We start from the raw sequence: 21,511 nt of genomic DNA on the forward strand, positions 1-21,511 counted from the left end.
TCCAGAAGCTATTTCAGGCTACTTTATGAAGGGTGTGAAACAAAGATCAGTCAATCAAATCCGGATGACATTCATTTATAAGACTTTTGAGAAGACTTAAAGATATGGCTAAAATTGTAGTTCAGTTATAAACCTGATTTAGAGAAATTATATAGGCTTGTCTGTTCTTTTTACTCCTTGTCTTCTAGGTCAGACATGGTTTTATGTGTAAGTCCAAAGTTGTAATTTTCCATTGAAAGAATTACATAGAAAATTGCAAATAAAAAAAATCCAGAAAATTCTAGGTTTGCACTTCTTCCCTCTGACACTGTCACAGGAAAAATGTACTTTTTTGTCATTACCTTTAGAAAATAGTGCCTGATTCCGTCCCAGGCTCTTACAAGAATTAATGATCAACACGGATATTATGTTTGAGGGAGGATTTCAACTGTTCCCTGAAGCGTCTCCTGGGTTTGTAAATATTTGTTTTAGACAAAACTCGGATGTAGACGAATCTAATATATATATTATTTACCTGCAAGATTTAATCTGTAATTGCACACAATTTTATTTCTAGGCCAATATCAATTCTTTTAGATCTCATAGACCTTCTTGACAAAGCATTTCCATTGCTCTATTCTGGACACATTCCAAGGTTTCCACAACTCTCTTAGTAGTGGAGACAGAGACAACACTAGTGATCTTTTTATGAGCAAAGCTGAAAGGAATCTCACTTGTTTTTCCCCCTGCTGCAAACAACTCTGTGAGACTGTCAAGGAGAAAATAAATATTTGTTACTTTTGGTAACGAAAAAGTATGTGTGACTCAGCAACACATGGGGAGCAGATGTGTTGAGTAAGAGCCCACTCCTGTGCATCAGACCTGTCACTGAGTGAGTCTATAAATAGAGAAAAATTAGGGGAGAATAAGCTGCATCCCTGATTCTACTCAATCGCATTGATTGGAAGTGCTAACATTTGGGTTTTGGATATAAAAATGATTCTGTCTGTATGGATGACTGGTCAACACATATTTAAGTGAGCCATGCAGCTGGAAAACAACTGTCCCTCGAACCCCATCACCACACACAAAGACAATCTGAATGATGAGGGTCTTTTGGATATAGAAACAGAAATTCAATGGTGGATATCTTGCTTCAGAAATTGATAGATTTGGGGCACCTGGGTGGCTCAGTCGGTTAAGCATCTGAGTCTTGATTTTGGCTCAGGTCTAATCTCAGGGTTGTGAGATAGATCTTGGGCTCCATGCTGGAAGTGGAGCCTACTTAAGATTTTCTCTCTCCCCTCTCTCTCTGCCCCTCCCCTGGCTCTCACTCACTCTCTCTTAAAAAAAATATGAAAAATTAAAAAAAAAATTGCTAGATTCGCCTGGTTAAGTTGATCATCTCTGCCTTTTCCATTCTATCAGATGAGAGCATAAATTTTACCTTGCCCATCCTGGACAAACTGGACTTGCTCTGGCACTTTTCACAGAGGTACAGAGCTTCTAGTTGACTAAGTAAATGCTTGAAAAAGACATTTTTACTGGATAGAATTCTGCCCTGTCAAGCTGGCCACCTTTCCCCCCATCCCCACCGGATAAATTGTTCAGTTTGGGAATTGGCAGGAAAACTAGACTTGGATTAATAATAACTCTTAAGAATTTAAATATGTAGAGTTTACAAAGGGGCCATTGCTTAGACAATAAATATCCTTTGTGTAGGATTTGTTGATTCCCTAGAAATAATACACTTGTAGTTTTGCAATATAACTGTTTTCTAGTTCATATTAATACTTCAATGCTTACAGTATGGATGTTTTCTTAACACTTGCAATGGGAAGTACCTGCTCCTGTCTCTTATAATTTGCTAGATAAATGCTCTATAAACATCAGAAAAAAGGCAAGGCAATTTGATTGATCCCATGACAAAAGCCTACTATCTTATTATCTTGAAGTCTAGGAACCAGGTTTAGTCATCTTTGTATGTTATAAAACACTACTACATTCTCCAAACATAGTATATATTCAGTGAATTTTTGTCAGACTACATTAATAGTTCTCTCACAGCTAGTCACTATTTGAATGAAATTTTGAAGCCTTCTCTCAAAACCTAACTCAAGAGTGTCTTTCTTTCCCAAGCTATCTCTTGGTCACTTCATGAAGTTTTCATTAGTGTAATAAAGTTCTAAAACAAATTGAGAAACCTATTAAAAAGTATATATTTTTTTTTGTTTATTTAGGCAGTTTGCCTTAAAATTTACCTTAATTAATAAATTAAAATTTTAACCCTGGGCCTTGATATCACATAGCATATGCTACTTTATTTCAAAGTTGAAAATAGAAATAGGTAAATGGTCACTAGATTATGATGGAACATACCGTCTAAAACCAGTCAGTAACCGAGACATTGCTTTGATACCTGTACTGCGATCAAAAATTGATAAGAAATTTTTCTATATTGTGGCATTTAGAAAATGCTGATTAACTCTCATTTAGGTAGGAGTCTCATTGAGCTACAGGGTTGCATTTATTAGAGTGGTATTCTTTCCTTTTGCTCCCTACTCCCCACTTTTTCTTTTTTGCTTCGTTGCTGGAACCGCTTATTCACTGAAAATTACTAACTCTTTGACCTCTTGTTTGAGAATGCCTTACTGATAGACATGAGAAGGACAGATAATTTTCAGAATGACCTAACTAAACTGCATTGCAAGGAAATCTAGCGGCCAGTCTTTGTCAATAGCAGACACCTGACTTATTATCCTAGGAAAAGGAGTTTTTGCTACTTAGGCTCATGGACGATAGGCATTTAAAACTCTTTATCCAAATGCTGTAAAGTTAAGTTCAATAAACCTTTGAATAAACAATAGTCAGGAATAATTTTATTTTCGTTTTTTCCGGGGGGGGGGGGGAACTCTTTATAAATGTAAGCTTTCCCTCCTATGTTTAACAACCCCCAATTATTCAGCCCCTTTCTAGTGTCTTGAGTAAACTTCCAATCTCTCATCTCACTTCTTTTTCCTCTTTTTTTCTATTTATCTTAGGCATCAAAGTATCCTAAAATAAATGTCTTTACCATAATTTAATGTATTATTTCACTGTCCTTATTTACAAATCCCCTGTTTTCTTACTATATAGAAATAGAGTGTACAAAATAATTACCTATGTGCAAATTAATTATATATAGTGTGAAAACACATTCCACCATAATTATTGCTCACTGAGATAAATAAAATATATGGTCCCAATCAGAAGTTTCACTTGCAATTTTAATGGGTGTTTTATTTTTCTCTTAAGAATAGATATTCTTGTTTTCCTCACTGTTTCATTCTTAACTAAGTTTTATTTCAAGGGCTGATCTATTACTGAACCTTCCTGGCATATACACATGTGCTCTCTTCTACCCTAATATTTTGTAGTATATAATGTGTATCATCACCAGTTCCCCATTTGTCATCTGTCTTGTCCCAAACCAAGTCTTGCCCATGTTAAAAATTCTATAACTGCCATCATCTTGGAAATGTCATGACATTCATGGATCAATAAAATCCTTTCCCAGAGAGGATGAGAAATATATGAAAAGAGCTTACTAAATTCAAACGGTTTCTTTTAAAGGTCCGATGGATGAGTAAGAGATTTGTGTGAAAGTGATTTCAGAGAACGGTTGTTAGATGAGCATCGGGTGACACTGACAAGGTAGGTTGTAGTGGTGGGAATGGCAGGGGAAAGAGGGAGTTCAATTTGAGATGGTTATAAGATTCCTTCATCCTAGAGATTATTTTCCTTAGAGTGCAAATAAAAGGGTGAAGGAATCAGAACTGCATAGTGTAGAAGCTCCTCAGTGACCATCACGTCTCTGCAGTTTACTAGGCCACACCAAGATATAATGAGGTGCTTTGTATGCACTGTGTGTAAGAGAGAAAATCAGTTCACCAAATGCTTTTTTTTTCCCCTTTGGTGATGACTTACAGTCAGGGGGGAAGCTTTGTGAATTTGAGGGAACATAAGGATGCTGGAAGGAGCATTGTGTGTCCAGGGAATTGGATAGAAAACAAAAAAGGATTTTGATGTCCGTGCCCTCAATGTCACCCTAGAGCAAATAAGGAAAGGGAAGAATTGTGTGATAAAGGCTGTGACATCAGAAAAATGAGCAAAGTAATTTTGCAGTTATAGTTAGAAAATCATTAAAGTCTGATGTTTAATAGGTACCTGAAATGAAGAAGGTAAGCAGAATGTCAAGGTCCTTTTAAAGAGCTTAAAGATTACAAAACAAATCAAAGGTCCTGGCAGCTTCTCAGACACTTGCAAGCTGGAGAATTCACAGAGCAACAAGGTGCATGGGGTTTCTCTTTTTTTCCTTTCCTTGAACAAAAGCAAATTTGAACAAAAAGGGTACAGTGTATGTACCAACAATGCTGCCTGATGATGTACATGATGAGGCCTTTAAATTTTACCCATTTTCTGAAATCTATTATTGCTTCCTATGGATTTCAGTAGGAACAATTTAGATAGATATGCTTTTCAAAGTATTTTTAAAAAGTCAAGGTCAACCAAAAACATAAGACAGTCCTAAAATTCAACAAGATTCTCTCCAAGAGATAAGATTAATACTCTATAATTATGTTCCAAAGATTATAAAACACATGGTCTTTTAGTAACATATTATTAAAAAAAATTTAATGTTTATTTTTGAGAGAGAGAGAGAGAGAGAGAGAGAGAGAGAGAGAGAGCGCGAGCGAGCGCACATGCTAGTGGGGCAGGGGCAGAGATAGAGGGAGACACAGAATCTGAAGCAGCTCCACCCTCAGCTATCAGCCCAGAGCCCTATGCAAGTCTCAAACTCGTGAACCACAAAATCATTACCTGAGCCAAAGTAGGACGCTCTACTGACCAACCCACCCAGGCACCCCTCTTACTAATATATTATTGATTCGTGATGTATTAACAAACTAATTTCCAGAGGGATGGAAGAAATTAGAAAATTAGTAATTGGATTAAAGTTAACTTTTAATTTTTCAAGGTAACATAAATATAGAGATTTTGCTTTTCCATTTTCCATTGAGTGGAAAGAGAGGAATGAAATTATGCTTAATTCTAATTTTAAGACAAAGCTGATAAGAGCTACAAATTCATCTCTGTAGGGCTTTACTTAAAATTAATTCATTTCATAAACTATACTAAATATCATTTTCAGGTACTGTACTTGAGTTGTGTGAATTTCCAAGGTAGAAAAACAAGTCTAATTACAGAACAGAAAGGCGTCTTGGACCAGATGTCATTGGATCCATTATAAAAGATGAAGATAAATACTATACGATCTTACTTTTCTGTGGAATCTAAAAAAAAAAAAAGATAGAAATTTTTCTAAGTTTGAGATGGCCATTTTCAGATTTTCGAATGAGAGTGATATGATTGAATTTTACAATGTCAATTGAATTTGCCAGTAGGGTTGTACAATAATTTGGAATTGGAGAGACTGAGACATGGAGGATAGTTAAAAGGCAGAAGCCTAGGTAGTCATGGGAGGAAAGGGAATAACATTGGCTAGTGTTAGGAGGAGTGTTAGGAGAAGTGTTAGCAAAGTATAGGGGGCTCAGGAACAATTTTGACTTGAGTAGTTTGTTTGCTGTAGCAAAAAGAACATCCAGAGGACAATGGGAGATCATACTTAAAAGTTAGGTTAGTCTTGAGTGATGTGCTACAAACTTTGAAATTCATTTACTAGAAAGTTGAAGTTGGATTATTGAAGAGTTTTCAGTAGGTGAATGACATGATTAATTAATGGGTTTGTTGTCATGGAATATGGTTGCTAAAATACCATTAAAATGTGTACTGACTACAAAAAGCACATCCAAAACACATTAGTATATTAATGAAATTGAATCATCTGAGGGTGTAGGATTTCTTTATTATTGCTCTGTTACTACAGAACTGAACATCAACTTTGTGTCTATTACATGTATCTGTATATGAACATTTATGTATCAGTCCTGAATTTCAAAAGATATTATTGAAAATGAGATCTATAGGCATGTGATTAGTGTGCAGATATTACTTCCTTTTCCAGTTGTCATTTATGACTCCATATTTTAATTTTCCATCCATTTCAAGGTATCATGTGATTTTTAATTGCTATACACCAGATCCTCTTACAGACAGTCTTGCACACAAAGTTTATGGTCTTTAACTACATTCTGTCTGGAACCAGATGTTTTAGACATTATTCTGTGTGGACAGATTATATACATGTTAGACTTGCTTCAAAGTTAATTGGTGTCATCCTGTGCCAAATACTTGTTGTGGGTAAATTTGAGCCTACTACTATTTTTTAAAATAATCAAGTAAAGCATTTAGGAAATATAATCAAAATGCCAAAAATATGTATTTGTATTCTGGCATTTTTGTCCTTTTACACATATATCATTTGTGTCAAAGCTCTGAGTCACAACCATTGTCCTCAAATTTTACTGAATGTGTTTTTGTTCATCTTTGTCAGATGTGCTTTCCTTGAACTACATGAAAGCTACACTCTTCAATGTGATGAATTGTGGATAGGTTTTATTATACAAAGGAAGACCCAACAATTCTTAAACTTGAGAATCTTTAGTGACAAGAATTATCTTTCACTTATATAGTAACATATGCTATTGACCAACATCAGTAGGCTTGGCATTTGAGTCCTTGTTGTGGTAAGAGCAGTGATGACTTTACAACTTTAACAGAACTCCTAAATCCAAATGTTGTAAATATTTTCCAACAATTTCAAAAGTATAAAGAATAATGCAATAAAAAACTTAACATGAAGTTTGTCAAATCTTAACATCAATAACATTTACATTGGCTGTCATGTGAAATAAATAAATGTTAGATGTGGAGATAATGGGTCTTTTTTCTCCTTATGACCTGCTGTTTTTTGCTGTTTTTTTGTGATGTCCCTCAGCATATGTATGCATTGTTTGGATGGCAGCCAGTGAGCCCAGAAGAATTTGAGATCAGATTTTGGAGCTCACTTTTCTGCGGTTCCTTCTCTGGGAATTTGCTCCTCAAGTTGCAGTCAGTTTGGTTGTCTCAAACTCCAACCTATTTTCCTTCTCCCTTAGAGATCACTGCTTTCTGATAAGGTGTTTTCTACCGAGTGAATTGGAGTATATCTTCGGGAAAAAATCTAGAATAAATATTGACCTCCTGTCATGCCTATCTTCGGTCAATGATAATGGCCTCTCCATTTCTTGCTCATAGGGATTCTTCAATGCTTTTGAAAAGCAATATCTTACATATCATATAGCTTTTACAAGTTTGGTGGGAGATCTATTCTAATAATATCTAGTGTATAAGGACCAAAATTCAATGTCAAATAGCATCTCTTTTAAGGTTGTGGTTTCTGATTGCTTGTTACTAGTTTATGGGAATTCAATATATGAAAATTTTCATGAGTTAATGATTTGTAGGAAAAATGAAGAGCTTTCTCATTAGTTCTAATATTTTGCCTTTATATCCTTTTGTGTTTTCTTATGTAGCCAATTTTTTTTTTCTGTAAATGATGGCAGTGTTCTGGTTCATTTATAGTCCTTTTGCTTGAAATTTATTTTTTTTTTCTTACAATTTTGCTAGGACATCTATTTCAATGTTGAATAGATGATACTATACTGGGCTTCTTTTCCACTTTATTTCTGATTTTAAACATTATTTTCTTAAGTTTATTTATTTTGAGAGAGAGGGGGAGTGGAGAGAAAGGTCAAGCAGGGGAGGGGTAGAGAGTGAAGGAGAGAGAGAGAATCCCAAGCAGGCTCCTCACTGTCAGCAAGGAGCCCTATGCGGGGCTAGATCTCATGAACTGTGAGATCATGACCTGAGCTGAAATCAAGAGTCGGATGTTTATGAACTGAGCCACCCAGGTGCCCCCTTATTTCTGATTTTAAAAAGAATGCTTATAACATTTAGAATGATTATATCTCTTTGCTTTTCAAGAGTAGTTATTATTACTGGGTACTTACTAGTAATGCTTCTTTTAACTTTTGAGAAGTCTCCAAGGACTTCTACTTCTGGGAAGGATATAGCAAATTATAATGGCAGGCCAATGGTCTCCACAATTAGAAAAAAATTGGAGAAATTGAAAGAATCCTATTTGTAAGGTATTATTGGGCTTTGAAAACAGTTAAGATAAAGTGAAATTATAGAGAGTAGAGCACCTTTCCAGGGTGAAATGATGATCGCTAGCCATTGTTTTCTCTATGTCAATTTGGGAATATTGAAAGTGAATGAGGTTTGTACTTAGACTGGTCAGGGAGCCTCTACTAGAGGGAAGAAAAATCAGGAAAAAATCAGGAAAGCTTTTAGGTATCAAATACGGCTGGAACAACAATTGGAAATTTAAGGGGCCTTAGGTACACAACAAGTTTTAACAAATGTATGTTTTCTGGATTTTTAGGATGTACAGGGAATAGAGGAATCAAGCCAAAAGGTGGAGTGAAATCTTTTGCATTAGCTATTGAGCAACGTGACCTGTTAGGAAAGTGAGTGAACTCAAGTACATTGCTGGATTCATGCTCATTACATCTACCAGATTTTGAAACTTTGTGGGGAACATGCATTTTGTAAACTGTGAGAGAGCTCAATCATCTGCGTTGTTTTACGATGAAAGAAACAAATACCCAACAATCTGTCAAAACATGAGAAGGTCACACCAGAAGAATGGGATGAATCAGAAGTAGACTCATTATCATTAAATCTTCAATCACTGAGCTTGTACCAGCTCAGCTTCTTGATTACATTGCTGTAATCAACTCCTGATACCACCTTACAAAAACAAGGAACTCTTCCTGATGGAAGATAATATTATCTACTGCCCTTATAATTCTTTTGTGGGTCATTTCTGGAAAATAATATAATATTACTAGGCATTCAAGGAGGAAAGAAGACATATTGATAATAAAAACAAAACACACACTAGAAGCAGACCTATATATGATCCAGATATTGGAGCTGGCAGACAAGAATTGTGACTGAAATATCAAAAATTAATAAATATATGAGGAAAAAATCAATAAAAATATATAACTTCAGTAAAATAGAAATCTATACAAATAATAAAATGGAAAGTCCATAGCTGGAAAATATTACACAGAACTAAAGAATTCAGAAGATGAATATAATAACAGATTGTACAAAGCAGAACGCAGGATGAGATAATTCAAAAATAGGTCAGTAGAAAATACTATATGCAGGGAGAAAAAATAAAAAGTAAAATTAAAAAATAAAACATTATGAAACACATGGGGATACTAAAAAGTCTTAATATAATTATAATTGGAATCCCAGAAAGAGATGGGAAAACATGTATCAGAGGCAAAATTCAGAAAGCAAATAATTGACAATTTTCAAGATTTGAACAAGATATAAATTCAGCCATTCAAAAAGCATACCAAGTCTCAGGCAGGACAAATATAAAAAAATAACACTAAGCACATCATAGTAAAACTGTTAAGAATAAAAGGCAAAAAAAAAGGAGAAGCATTCAAAAAATAAAAAGTAAAAAAGAACACATTGCTTTCAAAGGAATATCAGAATGATAGTTGACTTTTAGAAGAAATGATGAAAGCCAGAAAAAAATTAGATGATATTTCTAGAAAAAACTGTCAGCTAAGATTTCTATATCCAAAAATATGTTCTTTAAAAAATTAGAGTAAAATACATTTTGAGACAAAGCTTGTATGTAGAACTAAAGTTTGACCAAAATAACATAAGAGGCAAGAGAGATAACTGTCTTTTGAAGTTCTATGCTTCCAGATGGTATCAGGAAAGTAGTAAGAATAAATATTTTGTTAGTTTGTAATAACTCAGTGATACTTGTTCTAATATCTACCAAAACCACTACAAGAATAGTAAAAGAATAAATAATCTATATGTTATTTCAAAACACAAAAGAACTAATAATTTGTTTTCTTTTATCCAGAGGTTAAGAAAGAAAAAGTACATGAAGCAGATGAACTAAATAGAAAAAAAATAGTGATAGCGTAGATCTAAACCAAACTGTACTTACATTTTATGTAAATGAATAAATATTGTAGGTAAAGATCATTTTGTTTGGATTAAAAAAACCCTATATTTTTCTTATGAGATAAACACTTCAAATATAAGGACATAGAGAGGTTAAAAATCAATTAATGAAAATAAATATATTGTATTATACAAATTCTAAACAAAAGTAAGCTTGTTTAGCTATACTGATGTTAGAATAAACTTTAAGGCAAGAAATATTAAAAGTAAGAAGAGATACTTCATAATAATTAAGGGGCTAATCCAATATAATATATCATAATTTTAAATCTGCATACGACCAAAAACATAGCTTGAAAACATACAAAGTAGAAATTTGCAAAACTAAAAATAAAAAGAAACAAATCCACTATTATAGTGGAAGATGTTAATACACCTCTGTCAATGACTAATACACATACCAAAATATTTAAGCATATATGAGATTAGAGCTTATAGTTAACAATATGTCCTAATTGGGACACACTCACACACACACACACACACACACACACACACACACACACACACGCACACACATGATGACAGAATTCACAATTGTTTTCTAATCTTATACATTTACCTAAATTGTCCATTTGCTGGCACGAAGTTGTTCAACACAACTGAAAAGATTGAGGTAATACAGATTATATTCTATGATCATGATGTTATTAAACTAGAACAAATGACAAAAATATAAGTAGAAAAATTCCCTGGACAGAATAACACATATTTGTAAGTAATGCATGAGTCAAAGAACTCAAGTCCAAAATTATAAGTTATTTTAAGCTGAATAATGATGCAGTGTTCAATATGAATGATGATGCAGTGTATTAAATCTTATGAAATGTAGATAAAACAGAGATCAGAGGCAAATTTACTACCTTATAGGTAGGAAAGCATTAGCACCTCAAAATTAAAGAAAGTAAAATGAAAGAAGTAATAAATATAAGAGCTGAGGACAATAAAAGAAAAAACAAATGTGCAATAAAGAAAATATAGACAAAAGCTAATCTTTGAAAAAGTTAGTAAAATTGATCTAAGCGTATCAAGACTAATTATGAAAAAAAGTGTAAAACATAAATTACCAACATGAAGAATTAAAGGGATATACCCCAATTCTTACTGACATAAGAAAGACAATAAAATATTATGAATAACTGTACACCAATAAATTTGACCATTATAGATTTCTAAAAGAAGAAATAAAACCATGTCTGTACAGTCTGAAAACTATGAAAGAATAGTATCTGTTATTAAAAATCTCACATTTTCAGGACTAAATGACTTTCTTTTATCTATTTAAATAAAGAAATAATACCCATTCTGTACAAATTCAGAGTAGAACAAGATTGAGACCATAATAACTTGACTTGAAGTGTGACAGATTGTGAGATGAAAATTTTTGGACCATCACCTCTCATAAATATAGACACATAGACTTATTTGAAGAAGACGTGATTGTGTATAGTGAAATTCCTAAATACTCCATAGTCAAACTATTATAAACAGTAAGTGAATTTATCAAGTTTTTTCAATATGTCAATATAAAAAACAACTGTTTTTCTTTCTATATTCCAGCAACAAATAGAAAATAAAAATTCAAAATTGTAGTAATTACTATGACATAAAAACTTCTACATACCAAAAAATTTATATAATAACAATAAGCAAGAATTTTACATTGAAAATCATGAAATGTTAATTGAGAAAAAAATTTAATGCCCAAGTAAATAAAGGATATACCATGTTCACATAATTGGAAGACTCATTATTGTAAAGAGTTTTAATTCTACCATAAATTCATCTAGATTCAGTACAATCCCTATTTTTGAAGAAACTGACAAACATAATAAAATTTACATGCAAACACAAATAGAAAAAGTAACCGCTGAAAACTTCAAAAGGAATAATAAAATTGTAGGACTTACACTAGGATATATAAAAACGTATTTTATTTTTTTATATAAATACTTAAAGCTTTAATTTTAAAAGTATGTTATAGGCAAAATATTAGGAAAAATATGTTATGAAATAGTAGAGTTCCTAGAATCAGGCCTGTTCATATACAATCACCTGATTTATGACAATATTAATTTTTAGGCTTATTGGTTATATGATAGTCTTTTTAATAAGTGACGCTATGTCAGTCAGTACCTATATAGGAAAAAATCCATCTTGGTATATCTTTGCCTCACCCTAGACACAAAAATTAGTTATCAATATATTGCTGATATTAATGCAATCCTCACACCAGACACAAAAAACTAATTATCAACACATTGCTGATATAAATGCAATTAGTAAAACACTGACACATTTAGAGGAAAATATAGAACTCTTTTGTGGTCTTCCTGTAAGCAAAATTTTTTTTTTCAGAAAGACACAAAAAGCATTAACTATTAAAAAATCGATAAACTGTAAAATGTAATAATTAAGAACTGCTATTGACTAAAAAATACCATTAGGAGAGTTCCAAAGCAACCCACATAGTGGGAGAATTTATTAGCCATAGGATATATGACATATGTCTCCAAAATGTATTTTTAAAATTTAAAATTTTTTAAATTTAAAACTACAGTAATAAAAAGACAAAAAGCCCCACTTGAAAAATGGGGAAAAGGCTTGAAGAGATATTATATAAATGAGAATATCCACATGAAGATTAATTTTGCGACTTCAGTATTTATCCAGGGAATGCAACATAAAACTCCTACCTATAACCATGGGGCAAATTGTTAAAAACTATCAAGTATTGGAGAAGAACTGGGCAATGGGAACTCTCATACTTTGCTAATGAAAATGTACATTAGAGCATTGCTTTAAAAAACTGCTTGGCTGTATCTGTTAAAGTTCAGTGTGTCCATACGTTATGGTTCAGCTATTCCTCCTTGGGATACAGAGGAATGTATGAAGACATACAAATAGGTAATTACCTTAAATTGTGCCCTGTAGTGTTTATATCATTATCAATAATGATTTTTTAAAAATCTGTGAAAAAATCTGTAATAAGTGTTCATTAACAGGAGACTGACAAGTATATAACTGACACTATATAACACTATATAACAATAGAACACTATATAACAATCAGTAATAATGCAAGGACTTTACGCACAACATGAAAAGTTCCTATTTGATCAATCTGGTCACCCTTTAAGTTAAATTTCAGATTATATTTGATGTCACTTGCAGGTTAATTATAGATGGCTCCTATCAGATTCATTCCAATTTGTTACCAATTTTTAAAATGTGGGTGATATGTTAAATTTTTAAATCATTTTTATTGCACTGTAAGATACATAGAAAAAAGCACATAAATCATAGCTATACAGCCTATAACTTCTACATAGTTAAAACATCAATGGAATCAACCCCCAAATCAAGACGCTTAACACTATCACGGCTTGAGGAGCTCCTCAACTCATGCCCTTTTTCTTTCACTACCCACTACCCACACCTGCCAAGAATAACTGATATTCTCACTTCTAACACTGTAGGCTGGTTTGGCTATTTGGTGAATGCATATAAGTGGCATGACACCATATTTATTGATTTATGACTTCTTTTAGTCAATATTATGCCTACATGTTGTTTTATGTATCGGTGGTTGTATCTATGTGGTAAATTAAAATCACATTTTTCATAATACCTATCTCTGAATTCCTAGGATACTCTTAATTCAGTTGTGATGAACTTTTTTATACATGGAAAGAATGTTTTCTAATTTTAAGAATCCTTTAATTTTTCTTAAGAAATAATCTCTTCCTATATTCTTTCTCATTTTGCCCTTAAGTGACTTTCATATTAATGTAATGTCCATTACCTAAAGTGAATGCTCTCTTATTTGAGTCTCAAGGACATACTTTTTAAGGGAGAGATTACTTGTTAATTTGTGGTTTTAGAGAGCTTATATAAATTGTCTCAGACAGTAACATTTTGAGTGTGTGTGTGTGATCAGTGTAGACTGGTGATTCCAGTGATTCTTAATTGGGGAGCCATTTTCCCCCAAGAGAACATTAAGGCAATGTCTGGAGACATAATTGTCACAACTCTGAGGGTGCTGCAGGCATCTAGTGGATAGAGACCAACTATGCTGCTAAATATCCTGCAATGTACAGGCAGCCTCTGGCAATGAATAATTACATCAATAGTACTAAGGATGAGAAACACTGGTATAGACTAACTGGTTACTTTAAGGGTTGTAAGTCTTTTGCTGAGCCATGTTTGCCAGAAATGAATTTTTCTAGAAATGTAACCCTTTTTATTGAATGTTCGTATTCATTGGCTAACTTTGTTCTTAGTTTTCCTTTACTATTTTTAATCTCTTCTATAATTAAAGCTCTGTTTGTTACTTATTGTTAATATTATGTTTGTGGGTGTTTGCATTGGCTTTTGCCTTGTGCCAGTGGTACGTTAGTCAAACTGGTGCTTTTATATTAACTTTACAGCTAAAGATTTGTGGGGCCATACAGTTTGATAGTTTGATTTAGAACTTCAGATTCATGTTAGGCTCAGGCCTATTTTGAATTCTCAGAAACGGCTCTTTATTCATCCAAAGTCCATAAGTTTACTTGTGGTCTCTCATTACCTATATGTATGTGTGTTTATGTATGTATCTACAATCTTTTACTGAGGGCACACTCTCAGCTTTATGAGGGAGTCTTGGTGATAATTCCTTATCTGGCTCAGACACAAAGCATTATCTTCACCTGAGCACTAAAATCCAAGATCCTTTGTTGTTAAGGAAAGGAATGAACTATTCTCCACAGCCCAGCCAAATTATCAGCTCATGTATCTCTTCCCTTACTTTTAGCTTCCTTTTCCAATTTTGGTTCCTGAAAATTTCTTATAAGTATAAGTAAATATTTTCCAGGTGGTTACAAGTGTGCTTTAAAATGTTATCCTACATTTCTGGCTGTTTGGGATCAGGTGGATTTTCAAATTACTTAGATCATCATATTGCTGGAAACAGGAGTCACTCCATTAAAATAAATAGCATTTTTGCAAGTTGCTTGAAATAACTTTCTCATAATCTTGACTGAATGTATATGTCACTTGCCACTTCAAGAGAATTCCTTGATTTAACAGGGTATAGCTACAATAATGAAATGAAGAGAATAACATCTATGGTATATTTTTTGGGTAGAAATAGTTTGGTCAGTGTTCTAGGACAAAACCATCATTGCTAGGGGGTGCTTGGCTCTCTCGGTCTGTTAAACATCTGACTTCAGCTGGGTCATGTTCTCATGGTTCCTGGGTTCCAGCCTCACTTTGGGCTCTGTGCTGACATCTCAGAGCCTGAAGCCTGCTTCAGATTCTGTGTCTCCCTCTATCCCTGCCCTCCCCCACTCATGCTCGCTCGCTCTCTCTCTCTCTCTCTCTCTCTCTCTCTCTCTCTCAAAAATGAATAAACGCTAAAAATTTTTTTTTAAAAAAAGGCCTTATTCTCTTATGTCAGATCAAGAATATATGTAAGTTATCTGATGTTGAGACATTTCTTTTCTTTCTTTTTCTTTTTCTTTCTTTCTTTCTTTCTTTCTTTCTTTCTTTCTTTCTTTCTTTCTTTCTTTCTTTCTTTCTTTCTTAACTCTTCTGGAGAAGTTCCCATTATAATAGGCAACTCCCTCCTCCTCGTGAATTCCTGTTAGTCCTGGAAAATACAAACAATGCTAGATTTACTATTTAATCATTAACTTAAAAAATGGAGTCTTTGTAAAAGTTAATGTTTTTCAGTTATCAGCAATTGAGAATTGCTAACTTAATTATAAATGTATGAATTTAATAAACAGTTACTGATTTACTAGAATAAAGGAAAAACCTGAAGAAGCAGGCTTGGTAAAATTAAGAACTATGGCAGTTTTAGGCATTTAGGTTTTAGGAATTATTGTATACTTTCTTCAGAACTCCCAGGATGAAACAGCTCCAACTCTTTTCAATCTGTGTCACTCAGGTTGATTGAAATTCTTTGGAAAGAAAATCAGATTGACCCAGCTTTGGTCTTGTGCCCATCTCTTATCTAGTAGAAACAGAGAATCTTTACGGAAAGTCTCACAAGGACTCACAAAGGGAAAGCTTGGTTTTTGTACCTATTAGATACAGTAGCATGCCTCCAAATAACAAACAACCACAGAATCTCATTGTCATATAACAATAAACAATTATTTCTATTCATGTCTCAGTGGGTTGGCTGTGGTTTGGCTGATGTTGGCTGGGCTTATCTGTACTTGGCTCTAGGATGGATGTTTTAGCTCTGCTCCACACTTTTCTTATTTTTCTGTGACTTGTGCATGGCATAGGGACATCTGTTTTTCATGGCAATGGCTGAAGGAGACAGAGGACACTGATATAAGTGTATTTGAAGCCAATGTGTCATATCTTCTAACATTCTGCTGACCAAGGCAAGTAACCTAGCCAACCTTGCATCAGTGAGGTGGGAACTCACTATTGAAAGAACTGCCAAGGATAAGAATACAAGTTGGGGCTGGGGGAGGGATATTGAGAACAAAAATCAATCTACTCCTGCTGTCTAAAGGGTAATTTGGGTGCTTTAGCAAAAGATTGGCAAAAAGATATGAGACTGGGAAAAATTCCGTATGTAAACCACAATGTCTAAGATGTCACTCAAAAAGTATACTGCAGGGGCGCCTGGGTGGTGCAGTCGGTTAAGCGTCCGACTTCAGCCAGGTCACGATCTCGCGGTCCGGGAGTTCGAGCCCCGCGTCAGGCTCTGGGCTGATGGCTCAGAGCCTGGAGCCAGTTTCCGATTCTGTGTCTCCCTCTCTCTCTGCCCCTCCCCCCTCCATGCTCTGTCTCTCTCTGTCCCAAAAATAAATAAACGTTGAAAAAAAAAAAGTATACTGCATATGGGGCGCCTGGGTGGCGCAGTCGGTTAAGCGTCCGACTTCAGCCAGGTCACGATCTCGTGGTCCGTGGAGCCCCGCGTCAGGCTCTGGGCTGATGGCTCGGAGCCTGGAGCCTGTTTCCGATTCTGTGTCTCCCTCTCTCTCTGCCCCTCCCCCATTCATGCTCTGTCTCTCTCTGTCCCAAAAATAAATAAAAAACGTTGAAAAAAAACTTTTAAAAAGTATACTGCATAAAGAAGTGAATAACTTCTTTTATGCAAGAAGAGAAACTTGGAAAACTAATTTTTATTAACTATATTTTAGAAAAGGAAAAGTTTATTTCTTTTAAATCATGCATAATTTAATTTTGTAACCTAATCAGGCTCCAGTTTAGTCTCTTGGTAAGAAATCTGGTAAAATAATTTTCAAAGGTCACAGATAGGGCTGAATCTAGAGACCATCATGATACTTTCTCCCTTGTTTTACCCAAATACACTTCTTTCCTTTGAAAACATTTATGTCTAATAAATCAGATTAATATGTACATGATTTCAATCATAATGGAGGAAAGAAATGTTATGTATTTTGGGGAGCTCTGAGGTACAATCCTGAAGTCTCTTCCCACTGACTTTATTCACCAATCCTCCACTGTGCTTTAGTTTCCTGACTCATAATGGTAGACGTAAAAAACACAGGGCCATTATAAAGAAACTACAGGTGAAAAGATGACAGATTGCATTTAAGGTAATATGTGAAGACATACCCCTAAAGTGAAGTATTTTCAAGGGTTCTGCCCTTAGGTAAGGTCAAGGGAATGAATTTAAGAGTTTAGGAGGAGGGAGTAAGATGTAAGAAAGCATCAAAGTACTTATCTCTTCAAGAAGAAAGCAAAAGTCTCAAAAGCACCCTTTTTAAATTTACTTGGATGATGTCTTAATTGTCTGGACTCTGTACACTTGAGGTCTGTTACTCTTGGAATTTTTCTATGTTGAGTATATTGTCCACCCAACATCTGCTTGCATTCCCATAGTGACATGGCTCTTCTTAAATATTTCTTAGGTTTCTTCTCTGTTTAGTTTTCTAATATCTGGGATCTGGACCTAATATCCAGGATAGTGTCTAGCACACTATGTGTGCGCTTTAAATTTTCGAGAAAGAAGGAAAGCAAAAAAAGGAAGTCTTCATTGTCAGTGTATTCTGAAGGGAAAACATTCTATCAGTGCCCATCTGTGGAGAACCTGGATTTTCCCAGGAGTACACATTATACCATTAGACGATGAGGACTTGGCAGTAGATTTCCACTTTAGAGATCCAGAGTTCTTGTTTGTTGTCCCTGTCTCCTCTTGGGCTTGTCTGCCTCTTCGTTCTTCTAAGCGTGACAGTGATATCAGCCGAATTTCATTCCAACTCTCCTCCTGAAATTGGAAAGCTTTGAATTTCCCCCTTGGCTGCAAGGATCAAGTTTAAATGCTCTTTCAGCCTCTTGCTGCATAGGGAACCTACAGGATATATTCTGTCTTTGCCATGGAGAACAGGCCTCTCAAGCATGTGGTGGAAAACCTAAGGGGGTTGCTTGTATACTGGAATTGGCCAGTGTAGTGAGCAGCTTGCTTCAGCCATTATTGCAAACATGTTAATTCAGGCTTAGTTATGCTAAAACCTTGAAGGCCTGCCCTTTAAAAATTAAATCTGTTCTTTCACACAGTTATTGGCAGAATATAAATTATACTAAGGTCCTAACTAAAGCTTTACCACAGCTGTGAGAATAGTTATGCACAAATCAGCTAGCTTAGCCTGAAAAACTGCCTGTGGCATGGGGGAAGTAGAACTTTGGTCACATGTGTTTTGCTTTTCAGTGTATCAAATTGCTGTCATGGCAAAGGACTGTTTCCTGAATAATATTTCAGAGGTCTGGGCTACTGCCCTTTTGGAGTGATCCACCTGCAAATTGGCTTATCAGAGAGATTTCGGGGGCCCAAAGCTGTATTTTAAAATGATCCAGGGTTACTAGTATGTTTGAATACTTCTTGTTTGGGTCTTCTCCTATGTTTGAATTGGCATTAACAATCTAACAATATATTAAACTTAACCATACGGAATTGACATTCAACCAGTTTTGATCTATAAAAATGGCAGTTTCACCATAGTTCAGCCTAATAGCTTTGATTTATAAAGTCATGTAAATAATTCTTATTTTAGTGTTTTAGATATTTTAATCACTAAAATATCAATCAGTTGATGAATATGAACAGTGGGGAAATTGTCTCATCTTGAATTCTCTTTTTGAGACCATAGAGCTTTGGAGCACAGTTTCGTTTTGATTGATGTAGTTCTTCAGAAAGGAAAGGAGTCTTCATGCTCTCTCTCTTTTTTCCCTTTCTTTTTCTTTCTCTCTCTATTTCTTCCTTCCTTTCTTTCTCTCCCTCTTCCTTTCTCTCTTTCTTTTTCTTTCTCTCTTTCTTCCTTCCTTCCTTCCTTCCAAGGGAGATATCCTGATGGTTAGGGACTCCCTGTTTTTTCCCTTTTTCTGGCTTCTTCCTTTCAAGAAAAGTCCTTACTTTGTTCTCTCTACTTAGTTGATAGTTTGCATTAGATGAGAAAAAAACATCTTCAGAGTTTTACTTAGAGTTATGAAGAGGAACCTTGCCTTTCTTTCCATAATTTCTAGAAGCCAGAATAAGCTCAAGCAGCTGCTTCTTGCTTCTGAGCCAGGGTACTTTACTGGTAAGAGCTGCCACTGAGTCAGCCCTCCTTTTTACTGATGGTGTCATCCTGAACAGGTTAACCTACCTATCTGAGCAACAGTCACATCATTGGTAAAATGAGGTTAATTCCATCTACCTCACAGGACTAACATAACGACTACATTTATAATAGATAGGCCATGAAGTGAGCTCTGTTCATAGTAGATACTCAGTAAAATATATCCTTTTTATTTCTTTGGGTTCATTCAGCCCAAGATAAATTGCAAAGGAAGGAATATGCAGTTTCAGACTTTCTTTTCTTTTGCCACAGCTGATTGGGGTAACTAAAGGAGAAATTGCAAGGAGTTTTATCTTTTGCACTTCTTTCCATAAAAGTTTTATTCCCCTAGTGTAGGACTCTGTTCTAGGAGGGTAATGTTTTGTGCCTTTGTTGTCTTCCAGGGACGTGCCTGAGGAATTTTCAGTGGTTTGTGGAGTATAAGGGAAAGGGAACTACCAACATGGTTTTCAAAACACATTTCAAAAAAAAAAAAAAAAAAGAATATTTGTGATTGTGCATATCACCTGTGTGAAAGCACTTTGCAGTATTAGTTATACCATAAGTTGAAACTGATAGTTCTAAGTAATATTATTACCATTCGCAAAATTCTAATGAACTCAAGTGCAGATTTCTATATCTATGGCTGTAGGTGTGTCTGAAAGAGCAGACCTAGGCTGGCCGACTAGTGACTATGTCCCTGACATGGCCGCAGAAAGAGGTTCCCGCTCAAACCTCAGACCACGCCTCCTCCTCTTGAGTAACTTATGTTTTCTAAGAAAGCAGGCTACCGATTGATGCATTCTTCTGAAGTCTGAGGTGGGAAGAAAGGAAGTGTGAGAGGCGTGGAAAGTGTGAGTAGAAGAGGGAGGGCTCCTCTCAGGTAGGGGCCAGAGGCAGGAGCCCTCAACCCTGTCCAGGCTTAGAATGACCTGGGAGCATTTTACCCCTCCCGAAACCAATTAATCAGAGTCTCTGGGGGTGGTGTTTAGTGCTAGGTATTTATATAGCACAGCAAGGCTGACAGCCAATGGTTAATAGGTGACCAGTGAGAAATGTTCTGTATACACTGAGGCCAAACATGTTAGAGATCCTCAGACACAGTGGTTCTTAAACTTCAGGTGCATCAGAATCTCCTGGAAGACTTGTTCAAACACAGATTGCTGAGCCCCACCCCCAGAGTTTCTGATTCAGTGGGTCTGTAACCACCAGGCCCAACATTTGCATCTTCAACAAGATCCCGGTGACACTGATAGTTGCTGATCTGGGACCACACCTTGGCAGGCATTGTTCTCTCCTTCCCCAGCCAATCGGCTGAGGCCATGATCCCTATAAAACCTTTGTGCTTTTGAAGGCCGCTCTCTCTCTCAGGTATCTCACCGCTTCGTCGGTGCAGGTAGGGGATTGAGCTCGAGCTAGCTCAAATAAAGGCTCTTTTGCTTTTGCATTGGACTCGGCTCCCTGGTGGTCTTTGGGGATCACGAATTCTGGGCATAACATGTCCATGTGATTTATTCTGCAAGTCTTGAGGATTGGTAAGGACAAAGAGAGATGATAAACTCTTAAGCCAGTGACTCTGCTTATAGAGTATATAAGACATGGGAATGATTTTTATTACTTAATTCAGCATTTTTTGGGATAGCTACTAAAAGTCCAGCACTATGCTAGGGACACATAGTCTCTCGTGCTGTTCTTGTCTTGGTCTGTACTTAACTATATTTCCTTACTCAACCCCTATTGAAGAAGCCTCTCTGAGAGACCTCTGTCAGCTTTCTGGAAAGTCTCTGCTCAGAAACAGAGAGCTCTCTGTGTTGTATCTTTAGGGAACAGAAGTGTGATAGTTGATAGCTGAACTGGGTGCAAGTACAACTATAGAACTGAGTGAACTGCCAACTGGAAATAGCTCCCTCCTA

This window comes from Prionailurus bengalensis, chromosome B3 (assembly GCF_016509475.1).
Source record: "Prionailurus bengalensis isolate Pbe53 chromosome B3, Fcat_Pben_1.1_paternal_pri, whole genome shotgun sequence".
Lineage (NCBI taxonomy): Eukaryota > Metazoa > Chordata > Mammalia > Carnivora > Felidae > Prionailurus > Prionailurus bengalensis.